This window comes from Triticum urartu, chromosome 3, assembly GCF_003073215.2.
Source record: "Triticum urartu cultivar G1812 chromosome 3, Tu2.1, whole genome shotgun sequence".
Lineage (NCBI taxonomy): Eukaryota > Viridiplantae > Streptophyta > Magnoliopsida > Poales > Poaceae > Triticum > Triticum urartu.
The window spans coordinates 380,358,442-380,377,343 of NC_053024.1; positions in this window are offsets into that span (position 1 = coordinate 380,358,442).

Consider the following 18,902-nt stretch of genomic DNA (forward strand, 5'->3'; position numbering starts at 1 on the left):
GATAAGGGGGCGCGCCATACCTTTGCGCTGACGTCTCGGTCCGGACTGCACCTCTTTTCTGCCCACGGGGCCCTACGGCCCCTCGTTGGCTTGTCGCCGTAGGTTCGGCCTCCCGTCTCAAAAACCTCCTCTGCAAAGCTCGGCTGTAATCAGGAAACTGAAAACACGAGAGGGCGGACCCCTATTCAGGGTACTGGGACTTCGATCTCAGTTACATGGGAGGCCGGAATTATCCCTGGGTATTCGGCCGTAATGGCCACCAAGGCATTGTCCTTGCTCAATTGATGGAACACTCCATCAATCAGCTCCACAGATAAGTCCGGATCCTCTTGAGAGGCCGGGTCGAGGGACCGTCCTGGGTCCTCGGGTTGTGGAGGAGGGCTATTTATTTCTTTAACAGCCTGGCGCAGTTCCTACGTTAAGTCGTTAGACTGAATATTTAACAATGGGAATATAAAACGGATGGGCAAGTAAACCACTTACCCAACTTGGGGGATTGTACATAGAAAATCCACCCTGTGGGTTGATGAGGAGAAATTCCTCCTCTTATCCCTTGTACAAAGCAGACAAGGTCTTTGTTAGGGCCGCAGCTGAATCCGGTCCTTTACGGATGTAGCGGGTGGCGTTGTCCTCCCTGTTGAAATCCCACATGGGGTGGCCTCTGTATTGTAGCGGCTGCACCCCTCGCATGATGCATGCGGCCATGACCCCGATCATGGTCAATCCGAATGAGCTAACAATCTTATCCGGCTCATCAGGTAACGGACGTCCTTGTCACTTTCCCTCTGAGGGCTCCATGGACGCCAACTTAGGCGCTTCTTTAGTGGAGCATTGTCGAACTCAGGGAGGCCGATCCGGACAGGATCCGGCAGCGGGACGTCCTCTATGTAAAACCATTCCGAAGGCCAGTCCTCGGACACCTTCTTTGGGGTTCCGGATAGATATCCGGTCCCGGCGATGCGCCACACTTCGGCTGTGCCCACTTGATATATCGACCCCTTCTGAGAGCGGGGCACAAGGCAGAATAGCTCTTTCCACAGCCCAAAATGAGCCTCAACACCCAAAAACAGCTCGCAGAGGGCTACGAAGCCCGCGATATGTAATACGGAGGCAGTCGTAAGATTGTGTAGCTGGAGGCCATAGAACTCCATGAGCCCCTAGAGAAACGGATGGATTGGAAATCCGAGCCCTCTTATTAAATAAGGGACGAGGCATACCCGCTCTCCTTTGGAGGGATTAGGGGCACTCTCCGCTTGCTCTCCGCCATTATAGATGGCAAGACCGGCTCGAACCGGGACCATATAGGCCGGGGGAGAAATCCCTTGGTCTGGAGCGTCACTAGCTCGCTATGCGGGATGGAGCATCTCTCCCAATATCCAGGCTGAGGGCTGGAAGGGCGAAAGGAGGAGTTGTGACGGCTGGCCATGGTGGTATGGACCTTTGTCGGATGCGCTCTGATGAACACTCATGAAGGGAAGAAGGTGTGGTTTGGATCTAAATCCTCGTCCCCTTAAATGGGCGACTCATTTACGCGGCTAGGGGTGTGGATGGAAAAACACTCAGACTTTTCATATTCGTTTGACACGTGGGAGACGGCCATTATTGGGCGTAGAAGCCGAGGAGCGCAACATTTACAAGAAACCGGACTTTATTCGACAGGTACACGGAATTTGAAGGAGAACCCGCCTTGCAATGCCGAAGACAATCTACGCGCCGGACTCATCGTCATTGAAGCCTGGTTCGGGGGCTACTGAGGGAGTCCTGGATTAGGGAGTGTCCGTATGGCCGGACTATACCTTCAGCCGGACTCCTGGGCTATGAAGATACAAGATTGAAGACTTCGTCCCGTGTCCGAGAGGGACTTTCCTTGGCGTGGAAGGCAAGCTTGGCGATACGGATATGTAGATCTCCTACCATTGTAACCGACTTTGTGTAACCCTAACCCTCTCCGGTGTCTATATAAACCGGAGGGTTTTAGTCCGTAGGACAACATACAGAACAACAATCATACCATAGGCTAGCTTCTAGGGTTTAGCCTCTCCGATCTTGTGGTAGATCTACTCTTGTACTACCCATATCATCAACATTAATCAAGCAGGACGTAGGGTTTTACCTCCATCAAGAGGGCCCGAACCTGGGTAAAACTTCGTGTCCCTTGCCTCCTGTTACCATCTGGCCTAGACGCACAGTTCGGGACCCCCTATCCGAGATCCGCCGGTTTTGACACCGACAGAGGGGAAGAAGGAAACAGAGGGAGTCGCAGCTCCGCCGGAGCTCTTGCTGGCGATGAGGACTCCTTGGCCAAAACGAGAGGGAGGGGTGGAGAGAGGGGACGGTGGTGCACCTGCCCGTACCCGTAGCGTGGCTAGGGGTGGTCGGACGGCGTCAGAATCAACCTCGCAAGCAGAGGCAGAACGCGGTGGTCACCGGAGATGAAGAAGACAATGAGCAGAGGCAACTCCAGGGGCTCCAGGTGGACGGGATGGCTTCACCAAAGAGAGGCGGAGGCCCTGGAAGTGTTGCCCTGGCCTGGGATGGGCTGGAGCTACCGCGGCGACCAGAGGGGATCGCCGGCGAGCTCGAGCTTGAGGACGGCGGCCCGCGGCCTGCCCGGTCGGGCTACGGCTTCCTACTCGCTTGTGGGTTGTGTGGGAGTGGTGGATGGTGCCCGAGGAGGCTGGGGGCAGCTCCATTTATAGGCGAGCGGAGAGGAGGGTTCGGGCTCCGCCGGTGGACACCTGTCCACGGCGCCCGGCGACGAGCAGCGTCAGTGAGAGGGGGAGAAGGCGACGCAGCTCATGCGAGAACTGTGGGCGAGTGGGGACGAGCACAGGAGCGAGGGGAAGGTGACGAGCATAGTGCGCCCGCACTGTTGGGTTGGTCGGACCGCGCCCGTGCTCGCTGCAGTGAGCTCCGGCATCGGCGAGCGCCAGGGAGGAGTTAAGGACGTTGAGACGAAGATAGTGGCGAAGTTTGGCACGCTACGGCAGGCGGGGGAAGCGAGCACGCGCGAATAGAGCGTTCGGCGGCACTCAGAGCGCATCGACACGTATGCCAGCACCCCTGGACGAACGCGGTCACCGCATGGACTATGACATCAGGACGAGCTAAGCCTAAACTTCATGTCTGGCATGTTGTTCGTGGTAGATTGAGAGGTTACCACGCTTTGGTTTGGATCCAGGTGCGGTAGAGAAGTTTTTACATGCCAGGTAAGTTTCTGGTAAGTAACTTTGAGAGGTTACTAAGGTCAAATGGCTGGGAGTTGGAGGCTGTGCTTTGGAGGTTAGCCATGAGTTACTAAGGTGAAGATGCACAAGAAAAACCAGGCACAATGGAGCAAGTAAAATGGTAGTTGCTGTAGAAACCACCATTTCTGTCCAGAACAGAAAATATTTTCTGTAGAAAAAATATTCCAAAAAGTGATGAAATATTTTTGCTCAGGAAGGTGCTCTAGGGTTCAAAGAATATTTTTGAATTATCTCAGATTTTTCTAAGCCATAAAAATTAGGGTTGCTTTGGAGCATAGTGATCTAGCTAGGGTTTTTGAGAGAGAAATGAATATTTTTGGGGTGGATCAGAAGGGGAATGATGATAAGGGAGGTAAATGAAACACTTGGGTGAAAGCCAATGGTACCCAAGTGTTTAAGTCCATATGAAAAGATTCAAAAACTCGAAGTTTCAAATTGAATCCAAAAGAAAATCAAGCAAATGAGAGAGGGCAAAAACCAGGCTGTCACAATATCCAACTTTAGGAACACAGCCGGCGCTCTCCTAGCATGCTTTCCTAGCCACTTCCCTCACAAGGAGGAAATTGTCATGTGAGTGTCTTCCTTTGATAAATGTCGATTGGTTTGTATCAACAATGTCATGCATTTGTTTCCTCAACCTATTCGCAAGGGCCTTAGCAAACAGCTTTGGTATGCTATGAGTAAGACTAATAGGCCGATAGTCTCCTATTTCCTTAGCGACTGGTTTCTTATGTATAAGCACAATGTGCGCCTTGTTGAGCTTCGCAAAGCCCCTGCCATCACCCACGTAGAGCTTGGTCATAACGGCCATGACATCGTTCTTTATTATGGACCAGGCTTTTTGGTAGAAAGCTGCAATGTACCCATCCGGGTCGGGCGCTCGATCCGGAGGCAACTCCTTAATAACACTCCAAACCTCCTCTTTCGTAATCATGATCTCCAGCTCACTAAGGTCCCGTGGCTATATGCCCAAATATTGCAAATCCAGCGTGTGCTCTCTAGCTTGGTCGGCTCCAATCAATCTCTCATATGCATCAAAGAAAGCCTTCTCCTTGAGCTCTTGGTCCGTGATCAGCACCCCATCCTTCTTGACGTGGGTGATAAAGTTCTTGGATCGACGTCCATTCACCACCTCTTGAAATAGTTTGGTATTGGCATCCCCTCCTTAAGCCATTTCATTCGAGGTCTTTACCAATCGATGGTGTGCTCTAAAGCCGCCAATCCCAATAGCGCGTGCTTTAAAGTCCGCCGAAGCCATATCTCATGATGCTCTAGAGTTCTACTCTCCTGTGCACAGTCAAGTCTATGTATCACCCATTGCACCACATACATCAGCAGCTTAACATTGTCCATTTTGCGCTTACCCCAGGCCTGCAAGTGACGCGTGGTATTGTGCAATAATGTGTCCAGCCTCTAATATGGATCCACAATGTCCGGATCGCATACCCATGCTTCAGTAACCGCCTCCTCGAAGCCGTCCAACTTAGTCCGGAATATCTTAAACCTGAATCTGCGCTTAGGGCTGAACCTAACACTTGTGGAGAAGAGGTGCATGATCCGAAACCCCCATAGACAGCGCCTGAAGCAGGTATTCTGCGTTGTCGAGCTCCCAATCTACCGTGGTGAGCACCCTGTCTATTTTCTCAAGGTCGGTGCATCTCTCTCATTAGACCACATATACCTCCAGCCATCCATGTACATCTCCTTGAGCTCATGATCATCCAAAAAATCTTGAAACTTGCCCATCATCCTCCTATTGATGTTATTGTTATTTTTATCTGTCGCTCTAATGATCATATTAAAGTCACCCAATGCCATCCACGTCCCGAGGCACCCTACCCTCTGGTTCTTGAGATCCTCCAAAAACTGGGTTTTAAGCTCATCCCCTTGTGGCCCATATACCACCGTGATCCACCAGGGTTGCCCAAGTTTTGTGTGTACCATCCCTATGAGGAAGTTATTGTTGAGCTGTACATTATCCAACGTGAGAACCGTGTTGTCCCATGCTAGCAGAATCCCACCCCGTGTGTCAATCGCCGGCACATAAGCATAGCCATCAAAATATGGTCCCAAACATTACATAAGACGAAGTGAACAATTACATCAAGTTTGATCTCCTGTAGACACGCCAAGTTCACCTTCACCGTGCTAACAAAATCCCGAACGACCTTACGCTTAGATGGATTGTTAATGCCCCTAACATTCCAGCAGATAACTTGTGGGTGCATATCCATGGAGGATAGAGCACACCAACACCAGGGGTGAGCACATAGTTGGTGTAGATCACCACCGCATTGCTCGCCTGCAATGCCTCGGCCACCAGAATAGTCTTGCCAAAAAGGCCAGCGATAATCTGGACATGTTGTTCTTTTAGTGGTGAATCAAACAGTGCCTTGAGTTGTTCTTTAAGTCATCCGGGACCAGTCCTAGTGCATGCAACAACATGTTCTCCACAGGATTCTGTTGGGGAATGTAGTATTTCAAAAAAAATCCTACGATCACGCAAGATCTATCTAGGAGATGCATAGCAACGAGAGGGGTGAGTGTGTCCACGTACCCTCGTAGACCGAAAGCGGAAGCGTTTAGTAACGCGGTTGATGTAGTCGAACGTCTTCACGATCCAACCGATCCAAGTACCGAACGTATGGCACCTCCGCGATCAGCACACGTTCAGCTCGGTGACGTCCGTCGAACTCTTGATCCAGTTGATGCCGAGGGAGAGTTCCGTCAATACGACGGCGTGGCGGCGATGATGATGAATTTTACCGGCGCAGGGCTTCGACTAAGCACTACTATGACCGAGATGTGTAACTGTGGACGGGGCACCGCACATGGCTCTTTGGTGTGCCTTTGGGGTGCCCCCTTACCATGTATATAAAGGAGGGGGGAGCAGGAGGCCGTCCAAGGTGTGGCGCGCCAAGGGGGGAGTGATACATCTCCAACGTATCTATAATTTTTCATTGTTCCATGCTATATTATATTCTGTTTTGGACATTATTGGGCTTTATTATACACTTTTATATTATTTTTGGGACTAACCTATTAACCGGAGGCGCAGCCCAGAATTGCTGTTTTTTGCCTATTTTAGGGTTTCGCAGAAAAAGAATATCAAACGAATGAAACCTTCGGGAACATGATTTTTGGAACGAACATGGTCCAGAGGACTTGGACCCTATGTCAAGAAATCAACCAGGAGGCCACGAGGTAGGGGCGCGCCTCCCCCCCCCCCCTAGGCATGCCCTCCACCCTCGTGGGCCCCCTGTTGCTCCACCGACGTACTCCATCCTCCTATATATACCTACGTACCCCCAAACTACCAGATACGGAGCCAAAACCCTAATTCCACCGCCATAACTTTCTGTATCCACGAGATCCCATCTTGGGGCCTGTTTCGGAGCTCCGCCGGAGGGGGCATCGATCACGGAGGGCTTCTACATCAACACCATAGCCCTTTCGATGAAGTGTGAGTATTTTACCTCAGACCTACGGGTCCATAGTTATTAGCTAGATGGCTTCTTCTCTCTTTTTGGATCTCAATACAAAGTTCTCCCCCTTTCTTGTGGAGATCTATTCGATATAATCTTCTTTTGCAGTGTGTTTGTTGAGACCGATGAATTGTGGGTTTATGATCAAGTTTATCTATGAACAATATTTGAATCTTCTCTGAATTCTTTTATGTATGATTGGTTATCTTTGCAAGTCTCTTCGAATTATCAGTTTGGTTTGGCCTACTAGGTTGATCTTTCTTGCAATGGGAGAAGTGCTTAGCTTTGGGTTCAATCTTGCGGTGTCCTTTCCCAGTGACAGTAGGGGCAGCAAGGCACGTATTGTATTGTTTCCATTGAGGATAACAAGATGGATTTTTCATCATATTGCATGAGTTTATCCCTCCACATCATGTCATCTTGCTTAAGGCGTTACTCTGTTCTTATGAACTTAATACTCTAGATGCATGCTGGATAGCGGTCGATGTGTGGAGTAATAGTAGTAGATGCAGGCAGGAGTCGATCTACTTGTCTCGGACGTGATGCCTATATACATGATCATACCTAGATATTCTCATAACTATGCTCAATTCTGTCAATTGCTCAACATTAATTTGTTTACCCACCGTGAATACTTATGCTCTCGAGAGAAGCCACTAGTGAAACCTATGGCCCCCGGGTCTATCTTCCATCATATTAATCTTCCAATACTTAGTTTTTTATTGCCTTTTATTTTACTTTGCATCTTTTATTTCTATTTATCATAAAAAACCATAAATATTATCTTATCATATCTATCAGATCTCACTCTTGTAAGTGACCATGTAGGGATTGACAACCCCTTATTGCGTTGGTTGCGAGGATTTATTTATTTGTGTAGGTGCGAGGGACTTGTGCGTGACCTCCTACTGGATTGATACCTTGGTTCTCAAAAACTGAGGGAAATACTTACGCTACTTTTCTGCATCACCCTTTCCTCTTCAAGGGAAAACCAACGCAAGTGCTCAAGAGTTAGCAAGAAGGATTTCTGGCGCCGTTGTCGGGGAGGTTCATGCAAAAGTCAACATACCAAGTACCCATCACAAAACCTTATCTCCCGCATTATATTATTTGCCATTTGCCTCTCATTTTCCTCTCCCCCACTTCACCCTTGCCGTTTTATTCGCCCTTTCTCTCCATCCTCCCTCTCTTTCTCTATTCGCCCTTTTTTGCCCGTTTCTTGTTTGCTCATGTGTTGGATTGCTTGCTTGTCATGATGGATCAAGATAACACTAAATTGTGTGACTTTACCAATACCAACAACAATGATTTTCTTAGCACTCCGATTGCTCCTCTTACAGATGCTGAATCTTATGAAATTAATGCTGCTTTGTTGAATCTTGTCATGAAAGATCAACTCGCCGGCCTTCCTAGTGAAGATGTCTCTACCCATCTAAATAGCTTCGTTGATTTGTGTGATATGCAAAAGAATAAAGATGTGGATAATGATATTGTTAAATTGAAGCTATTTCCTTTTTCGCTTAGAGATCGTGCTAAAGCTTGGTTTTCGTCTTTGCCTAAAAATAGTATTGATTCTTGGAATAAGTGCAAAGATGCTTTTATCTCTAAGTATTTTCCTCCCGCTAAGATTATCTCTCTTAGAAACGATATTATGAATTTTAAGCAACTTGATCATGAACATGTTGCACAAGCTTGGGAGAGGATGAAATTAATGATACGTAATTGCCCTACACATGGCCTGAATTTGTGGATGATTATACAAAAATTTTATGCCGGATTGAATTTTGCTTCTAGAAATCTTTTAGATTCGGCCGTGGGAGGCACTTTTATGGAAATCACTTTAGGAGAAGCTACTAAACTCCTAGATAATATTATGGTTAATTATTCTCAATAGCACACTAAAAGATCTACTAATAAAAAAGTGCATGCGATAGAAGAAATTAATGTTTTGAGTGGAAAGATGGATGAACTTATGAAACTATTTTCTAATATAAGTGTTTCTTTTGATCCTAATGATATGCCTTTGTCTACTTTGATTGAGAATAATAATGAATATATGGATGTGAATTTTGTTGGTAGGAATAATTTTGGTAACAACGCATATAGAGGAAACTTTAATCCTAGGTCGTATCCTAGTAATTCCTCTAATAATTATGGTAATTCCTACAACAATTCTTATGGAAATTATAATAAGATGCCCTCTGATTTTGAATCTAATAGTAAAGAATTTATTACTTCGCAAAAGAATTTCAATGCTTTGATTGAAGAAAAATTGCTTAAGATTGATGAGTTGGCTAGGAACGTTGATAGAATTTCTCTTGATGTTGATTCTTTGAAACTTAGATCTATTCCACCTAAGCATGATATCAATGAGTCTCTCAAAGCCATGATAATTTCCATTGATGAGTGCAAAGAAAGAACCGCTAGGATGCGTGCTAAGAAAGATTGCTTTATAAAAGCGTGTTCTTCTAGTTTCCATGATAATAAAGATGAAGATCTAAAAGTTATTGATGTCTACCCTATTAAATCTTTGTTTTGTAATATGAATCTTGATAATTATGGGACTGAATATGATCCACCTTTACCTAGATGGCGTTCCAAGAATTCAGAGTCTTTAGATCTTGATGCTAAAATTGTTAAAAGTGGGATTGAAGAATTCAAAACTTTAAATATTAATGAACCCACTATTTTGGATTTCAAGGAATTTAATTATGATAATTTCTCTTTGATAGATTGTATTTCCTTGTTGCAATCCGTGCTAAATTCTCCTCATGCTTATAGTCAAAATAAAGCTTTTACTAAAGATATCATTGATGCTTTGATGCAATCTTATGAAGAAAAACTTGAGTTGGAAGTTTCTATCCCTAGAAAACTTTATGATGAGTGGGAACCTACTATTAAAATTAAAATTAAAGATCATGAAAGCTATGCTTTGTGTGATTTGGGTGCTACTGTTTCCACGATTCCAAAGACTTTGTGTGATTTGCTAGGTTTCTGTGATTTTGATGATTGCTCTTTAAACTTGCACCTTGCCGATTCCACTATTAAGAAACCTATGGGAAGAATTAATGATGTTCTTATTTTTGCAAATAGGAACTATGTGCCCGTAGATTTTATTGTTCTTGACATAGATTGCAATCCTTCATGTCCTATTATTCTTGGTAGACCTTTCCTTAGAATGATTAGTACAATTATTGATATGAAGGAAGGAAATATTAAATTCCAATTTCCGTTAAGGAAAGGCATGGAACACTTTCATAGAAATAAAATTAAATTACCTTATGAATCTATTATGAGAGCCACTTATGGATTGCCTTCCAAAGATGGCAATAACTAGATCTATCCTTGCTTTTATGCCTAGCTAGGGGCGTTAAACGATAGCGCTTGTTGGGAGGCAACCCAATTTTATTTTTATTCCTTGATTTTTGCTACTGTTTAGTAATAAATAATTTATATAGCCTATGTTTTGGTTGTGTTTTTTGTGTTTAATTAGTGTTTGTGCCAAGTAAAACCGTTGGGAAGACTTGGGAAAAGTCTTTTTAATCTTGCTGTGAAAAACAGAAACTTTAGCGCTCACGAGAACTGCTGCCATTTTTATTTGGAAAGTGATATTTAGTTAATTATTTTTGAAGATGATTAATATATAAATTCCTCACGTCCAGAAATTTATTTTAGAATTTTTGGGGTTCCAGATTTTGTGTTAGCTACAGATTACTACAGACTGATCTGTTTTTGACATATTCTGTTTTTTGTGTGTTGTTTGCTTATTTTGATGAATCTATGGCTAGTAAAATAGTTTATAAACCATAGAGAAGTTGTAATACAGTAGGTTTAACACCAATATAAATAAATAATGAGTTCATTACAGTACCTTGAAGTGGTGTTTTGTTTTCTTTCGCTAACAGAGCTCACGAGATTTTCTACTTTAAGTTTTGTGGTGTGAAGTTTTCAAGTTTTGTGTGAAAGATTTGATGGATTATGGAACAAGGAGTGGCAAGAGGCTAATATTGGGGATGCCCATGGCACCCCCAAGATAATCTAAGGACACCTAAAATCCAAAGCTTGGGGATGCCCCGGAAGGCATCCCTTCTTTCGTCTACTTCTATCGGTAACTTTACTTGGAGCTATATTTTTATTCGCCAGATGATATGTGTTTTGCTTGGAGTGTCTTGTATTATTTGAGTCTTTATTTGTTAGTTTACCACAATCATCCTTTCTGTACACACCTTTTTATAGAGACACATGATTCGGAAATTATTAGGATACTTTATGTGCTTCACTTATATCTTTTGAGTTATATAGTTTTTGCTCTAGTACTTCACTTCACTTATATCTTTTAGAGCACGGTGGTAGATTTGTTTTATAGAAACCATTATTCTCTCATGCTTCACTTAGATTATTTTGAGAGTCTTAAACAGCATGGTAATTTGCTTTAATTATTTTAGGCATCCAAGATTAATAATAAAATTTTCTTATGAGTGTGTTGAATACTATGAGAAGTTTGAAACTTGATAATTGTTTTGAGATATGGAGGCGGTGATATTAGAGTCATGCTAGTTGAGTAGTTGTGAATTTGAGAAATGCCTGTGTTGAAGTTTGTGATTCCCGTAGCATGCACGTATGGTGAACGTTATGTTAAGAAGTCGGAGCATGATGTATTTATTGATTTTCTTCCTTATGAGTGGCGGTTGGGGACGAGCGATGGTCTTTTCCTACCAATCTATCCCCCTAGGAGCATGCACGTAGCACTTTGCTTCGATAACTAATAGATTTTTGCAATAAGTATGTGAGTTCTTTATGACTAATGTTGAGTCCATGGATTATATGCACTCTCACCCTTCCACCATTGCTAGCCTCTCTAATACCGTGCACCTTTCGCCGGTATCATACACCCACCATATACCTTCCTCAAAACAGCCACCATACCTACCTATCATGGCATTTCCATAGCCATTCCGAGATACATTGCCATGCAACTTTCCACCATTCCATTTACTATGACACGCTCCATCATTGTCATATTGCTTTACATGATCATGTAGTTGACATTTTGGTTGTGGCAAAGCCACCGTTCATAATTCTTTCATGTAAGTCATTCATGCATCATTGCTATCCCGGTACACCGCCAGAGGCATTCATATAGAGTCATACTTTGTTCTAGTATCGAGTTGTAATCATTGAGTTGTAAATAAATAGAAGTGTGATGATCATCATTCATAGAGTATTGTCCCAAATAAAAAAAGAGAAAGGCCAAATAAAAAAAGGGAAGGCCCCCCCCCCCAAAAAAAGGGGCAATACTACTATCCTTTTTCCACACTTGTGCTTGAAAGTAGCACCATGATCTTCATAATAGAGAGTCTCCTATGTTATCACTTTCATATACTAGTGGGAATTTTTCATTATAGAACTTGGCTTGTATATTCCAACGATGGGCTTCCTCAAAATGCCCTAGGTCTTCGTGAGCAAGCAAGTTGGATGCACACCCACTTAGTTTCTTTTTGTTGAGCTTTCATATACTTATAGCTCTAGTGCATCCGTTGCATGGCAATCCCTACTCACTCACATTGATATCTATTGATGGGCATCTCCATAGCCCGTTGATACGCCTGGTTGATGTGAGGCTATCTTCTCCCTTTTTGTCTTCTCCACAACCACCATTCTATTCCACCTATAGTGCTATGTCCATGGCTCACGCTCATGTATTGCATGAAGATTGAAAAAGTTTGAGAACATTAAAAGTATGAAACAATTGCTTGGCTTGTCATCGGGGTTGTGCATGATTTGAATACTTTGTGTGGTGGAGATGGAGCATAGCCAGACTATATGATTTTGTAGGGATAACTTTCTTTGGCCATGTTATTTTGAAGAGACATAATTGCTTAATTAGTATGCTTGAAGTATTATTATTTCTATGTCAATATTAAACTTTTGTCTTGAATCTGTCGGATCTGAATATTCATACCACAATTAAGAGAATTGCATTGAAATTATGCCAAGTAGAATTCCACATCAAAAATACTGTTTTTATCATTTACCTACTCGAGGACGAGCAGGAATTGAGCTTAGGGATGCTTGATACGTCTCCAACGTATCTATAATTTTTGATTGTTCCATGCTATATTATATTCTGTTTTGGACATTATTGGGATTTATTATACACTTTTATATTATTTTTGGGACTAACCTATTAACCGGAGGCCCAGCCCAGAATTGCTGTTTTTTTGCCTATTTTAGGGTTTCGCAGAAAAAGAATATCAAATGGAGTCCAAACGGAATGAAACCTTCGGGAACGTGATTTTCGGAACGAACATGATCCAGAGGACTTGGACCCTACGTCAAGACATCAACCAGGAGGCCATGAGGTAGGGGGCGCGCCTACCCCCCCCCAGGCGTGCCCTCCACCCTCGTGGGCCCCCTGTTGCTCCACCAACGTACTCCTTCCTCCTATATATACCTACGTACCCCCAAATTACCAGATACGGAGCCAAAACCCTAATTCCACTGCCGTAACTTTCTGTATCCACGAGATCCCATCTTGGGGCCTGTTCTGGAGCTCCGCCGGAGGGGGCATCGATCACGGAGGGCTTCTACATCAACACCATAGTCCTTTCGATGAAGTGTGAGTAGTTTAGCTCAAACCTACGGGTCCATAGTTATTAGCTAGATGGCTTCTTCTCTCTTTTTGGATCTCAATACAAAGTTCTTCCCCTTTCTTGTGGAGATCTATTCGATGTAATCTTCTTTTGCGGTGTGTTTGTTGAGGCCGATGAATTGTGGGTTTATGATCAAGTTTATCTATGAACAATATTTGAATATTCTCTGAATTCTTTTATGTGTGATTGGTTATCTTTGCAAGTCTCTTTGAATTATCAGTTTGGTTTGGCCTACTAGATTGATCTTTCTTGCAATGGGAGAAGTGCTTAGCTTTGGGTTCAATCTTGCGGTGTCCTTTCCCAGTGACAGTAGGGGAAGCAAGGCACGTATTGTATTGTTGCCATCGAGGATAACAAGATGGGGTTTTAATCATATTGCATGAGTTTATCCCTCTACATCATGTCATCTTGCTTAAGGCGTTACTCTATTCTTATGAACTTAATACTCTAGATGCATGTTGGATAGCGGTCGATGTGTGGAGTAATAGTAGTAGATGCAGGCAGGAGTCGGTCTACTTGTCTCGGACGTGATGCCTATATACATGATCATACCTAGATATTCTCATAACTATGCTCAATTCTGTCAATTGCTCAATAGTAATTTGTTTACCCACCGTGAATACTTATGCTCTTGAGAGAAGCCACTAGTGAAACCTATGGCCCCGGGGTCTATCTTCCATCATATTAATCTTCCAATACTTAGTTATTTTTATTGCCTTTTATTTTACTTTGCATCTTTTATTTGTCTTTATCATAAAAATACCAAAAATATTATCTTATGATATCTATCAGATCTCACTCTCATAAGTGACCATGTAGGGATTGACAACCCCTTACCACGTTGATTGCGAGGATTTATTTGTTTGTGTAGGTGCGAGGGACTCGTGCGTGACCTCCTACTGGATTGATATGTTGGTTCTCAAAAACTGAGGGAAATACTTACTCTACTTTGCTGCATCACCCTTTTCTCTTCAAGGGAAAACCAACGCAAGTGCTCAAGAGGTAGGAGGGAGTCCTACTTGGACTCCTGCTCCAAGTAGGATTCGGCCCCCCGTTTCTTATTCCAAGAAGGAGAAGGCGGAAAGAGAGGGAGGAGAAGAAGGAAAGCCCCCCTAACCCTAGTCCAATTCGTATTGGGCTTGGGGGCGCGTGCGTCCACCTGGCTGCCGTCTCCTCTCTTCCACTAGGGCCCATGAAGGCCCATTAACCCCCCGGGGGGTTGCGGTAACCCCTCGGTACTCCAGAAAATGCCGGAACCTATCTGAAACCATTCTGGTGTCCAAACATAACCTTCCAATATATCAATCTTGATGTATCGACCATTTCGAGACTCCTCGTCATGTCCGTGATCTCATCCGGGACTCCGAACAAACTTAGGTACATCAAATCACATAACTCATAATACAAATCATCATCGAACGTTAAGCGTGCGGACCCTACGGGTTTGAGAACTATGTAGACATGACCGAGACACATCTCCGGTCAATAACCAATAGCGGAACCTGGATGCTCATATTGGCTCCTACATATTCTACGAAGATCTTTTATCGGTCAAACCGCATAACAACATACGTTGTTCCCTTTGTCATCGGTATGTTACTTGCCCGAGATTCGATCGTCGGTATCATCATACCTAGTTCATTCTCGTTACTGGCAAGTCCCTTTACTCGTTCCGTAATGCATCATCCCGTGACTAATTCATTAGTCACGTTGCTTGCAAGGCTCATAGTGATGTGCATTACCGAGAGGGCCTAGAGATACCTCTTCGATACACGGAGTGACAAATCCTAATCTCGATCTATGCCCACTCAACAAACACCATCGGAGACAACTATAGAGCATCTTTATAATCACCCAGTTACATTGTGACGTTTGATAGCACACAAGGTGTTCCTTCGGTATTCAGGAGTTGCATAATCTCATAGTCAGAGGAACATGTATAAGTCATGAAGAAAGCAATAGTAATAAAACTAAACGGTCATAATGCTATGCTAACAGATGGGTCTTGCCCATCACATCATTCTCTAATGATGTGATCACGTTCATCAAATGACAACCCATGTCTATGGTCAAGAAACATAACCATCTTTGATTAACGAGCTAGCCAAGTCGAGGCATTCTAGGGACACTCTGTTTTGTCTATGTATTCACACATGTACTAAATTTGCGGTTAATACAATTCTAGCATGAATAATAAACATTTATCATGATATAAGGAAATACAAAAACAACTTTATTATTGCCTCCAGGGCATATTTCCTTCAGTCTCCCACTTGCACTAGAGTCATTAATCTAGTTCAGATCGTCATATGATTTAACACCAATAGTTCACATCTTTATGTGATTAGTTCACATCTCCATGTGACTAACACCCAAAGGGTTTACTAGAGTCAATAATCTATTTCACATCGCTATGTTATTAGCACCCAAAGAGTAATAAGGTGTGATCATGTTTTGCTTGTGGGAGAAGTTTAGTCAACGGGTCTGCCACATTCAGAGTCGTATGTATTTTGCAAATTTTCTATGTCTATAATGCTCTGAACGGAGCTACTCTAGCTAATTGCTCACACTTTCAATACGTATCCAGATTGAGACTTAGAGTCATCCGGATCAGTGTCAAAGCTTGCATGCCTGCAGGTCGACTCTAGAGGATCCCCGGGTACCGAGCTCGAATTCGCCCTATAGTGAGTCGTATTACAATTCACTGGCCGTCGTTTTACAACGTCGTGACTGAATACCGTACCCCCTTGCCAAACTCATGGTGAGGTACACAATAGGTCTGGTACACAGCATAGCATACTTTATAGAACCTATGACTGAGGCATAGGGAATGACTTTTCATTCTCTTTCTATTTTCTGCCGTGGTTGAGTTTTGAGTCTTTACTCAACTTCACACCTTACAACTCAGGCAAGAACTCCTTCTTTGACTGATCCATTTTGAACTCCTTCAAAATCTTATCAAGGTATGTACTCATCAAAATTCTTATCAAGCGTATTGATCTATCTTTATAGATCTTGATGCCCAATATGTAAGTAGCTTCACCGAGGTCTTTCATTGAAAAATTCTTATTCAAGTATCCTTTTATGCTATCCAGAAATTCTGTATTTTTCCAATCAACAATATGTCATCCGCATGTAATATCAGAAATACTACAGAGCTCCCACTCACTTTCTTGTAAATACAGGCTTCTCCAAAAGTCTGTATAAAACCATATGCTTTAATCACACTATCAAAGCATATATTCCAACTCCGAGAGGCTTGCACCAGTGCATAAATGGATCGCTGGAGCTTGCACACTTTGTTAGCACCTTTAGGATTGAGAAAACCTTCTGGTTGCATCATATAAAACTCTTCTTTAATAAATCCATTAAGGAATGCAGTTTTTACATTCATTTGCCAGATTTCATAAAATGCAGCAATTGCTAACATGATTTGGACAGACTTAAGCATCGATACGAGTGAGAAAATCTCATCGTATTCAACCCCTTGAACTTGTCGAAAACCTTTTTCGACAATTCGAGCTTTGTAGATAGTAACACTAGCATCAGCGTACGTCTTCCTCTTGAAGATCTATTTATTCTCTATGGCTCGCCGATCATCGAGCAAGTCCACCAAAGTCCACACTTTGTTCTTATACATGGATCCCATCTCAGGTTTCATGGCCTCAAGCCATTTCGCGGAATATGGTCTCATCATCACTTCCTCATAGTTTGTAGGTTCATCATGGTCTAGTAATATGACTTCCAGAACAGGATTACCGTACCACTCTGGTGCGTAACGTACTCTGGTTGACCTACGAGGTTCGGTAGTAACTTGATCTGAAGTTTCATGATCATCATCATTAACTTCCTCACTAATTGGTGTAGGCATCACTGGAACTGATTTATGTGAAGAACCATTTTCCAATTCGGGAGAAGGTACAATTACCTCATCAAGTTCTACTTTCCTCCCACTCACTTCTTTCAAGAGAAACTCCTTTTCTAGAAAGGATCCATTCTTAGCAACGAATATCTTGCCTTTGGATCTGTGATAGAAGGTGTATCCAACAGTTTCTTTTGGGTATCCTATGAAGACGCATTTCTCCGATTTGGGTTCAATCTTATCAGGTTGAAGCTTTTTCACATAAGCATCGCAACCCCGAACTTTTAAGAAACAACAGTTTGGGTTTCTTGCCAAACCACAATTCATATGGTGTCATCTCAACGGATTTAGATGGTGCCCTATTTAACGTGAATCCAGCTGTCTCTAATGCATAACCCCAAAACGATAGTGGTAAATCGGTAGGAGACATCATAGATCGCACCATATCTAATAAAGTACGGTTACGACGTTCAGACACACCATTACTTCGTGGTGTTCCAGGTGGCATGAGTTGTGAAACTATTCCACATTGTTTTTAAATGAAGGCCAAACTCGTAACTTAGATATTCACCTCCACGATCAGATCATAGAAATTTTATTTTCTTGTTACGATGATTCTCAAATTCACTCTGAAATTCTTTAAACTTTTCAAATGTTTCAGACTTATGTTTCATTAAGTAGATATACCCATATCTGCTCAAATCATCTGTGAAGGTTAGAAAATAACGACACCCGCCGCGAGCCTCAACACTCATCGAACCGCATATATCAGTATGTATTATTTCCAACAAGTCAGTTGCTCGCTCCATTGTTCCAGAGAACAGAGTCTTAGTCATCTTGCCCATGAGTCATGGTTCGCAGGCATCAAGTGATTCCAAAAGCCCGTTAGCATGGAGTTTCTTCATGCGCTTTACACCAATATGACCTAAATGGCAGTGCCACAAATAAGTTGCACTATCATTATTAACTTTGCATCTTTTGGCTTCAATATTATGAATATGTGTATCACTACAATCGAGATTCAATAAACCATTCACCTTGGGTGTATGACCATAGAAGGTTTTATTCATGTAAACAGAATAACAATTATTCTTTGACTTAAATGAATAACTGTATTGCAATAAACATGATCCAAACATATTATGCTCAATGCAAACACCAAATAACATTTATTTTAGGTTCAACACTAATCCCGAAGGTAAAGGGAGTGTGCGATGGTGATCTTATCAACCTTGGAATCACTTCCAACACACATCGTCACCTCGCCCTCAACTAGTCTCTGTTCATTTTGTAACTCCTGTTTCAAGTTACTAATCATAGCAACTGAACCACTATCAAATACCCAGGGGCTGCTATGAACACTAGTAAAGTACAAATCAATAACATGTATATCATATATACTTTTATTCACTTTGCCATCCTTTCTTATCCGCCAAGTATTTGGGGCAGATCCGCTTCCAGTGACCATTTCCTTTGCAGTAGAAGCACTCAGTTTCAGGCTTGGGTCTAGCTTTGGGCTTCTTCATGGGAGTGGCAACTTGCTTGTCATTCTTCTTGAAGTTCCTTCTATTTTCCTTTGCCCTTTTTCTTGAAACTAGTGGTCTTATCAACCATCAACACTTGATGCTTTTTCTTGATTTCTACCTTCGCCGAT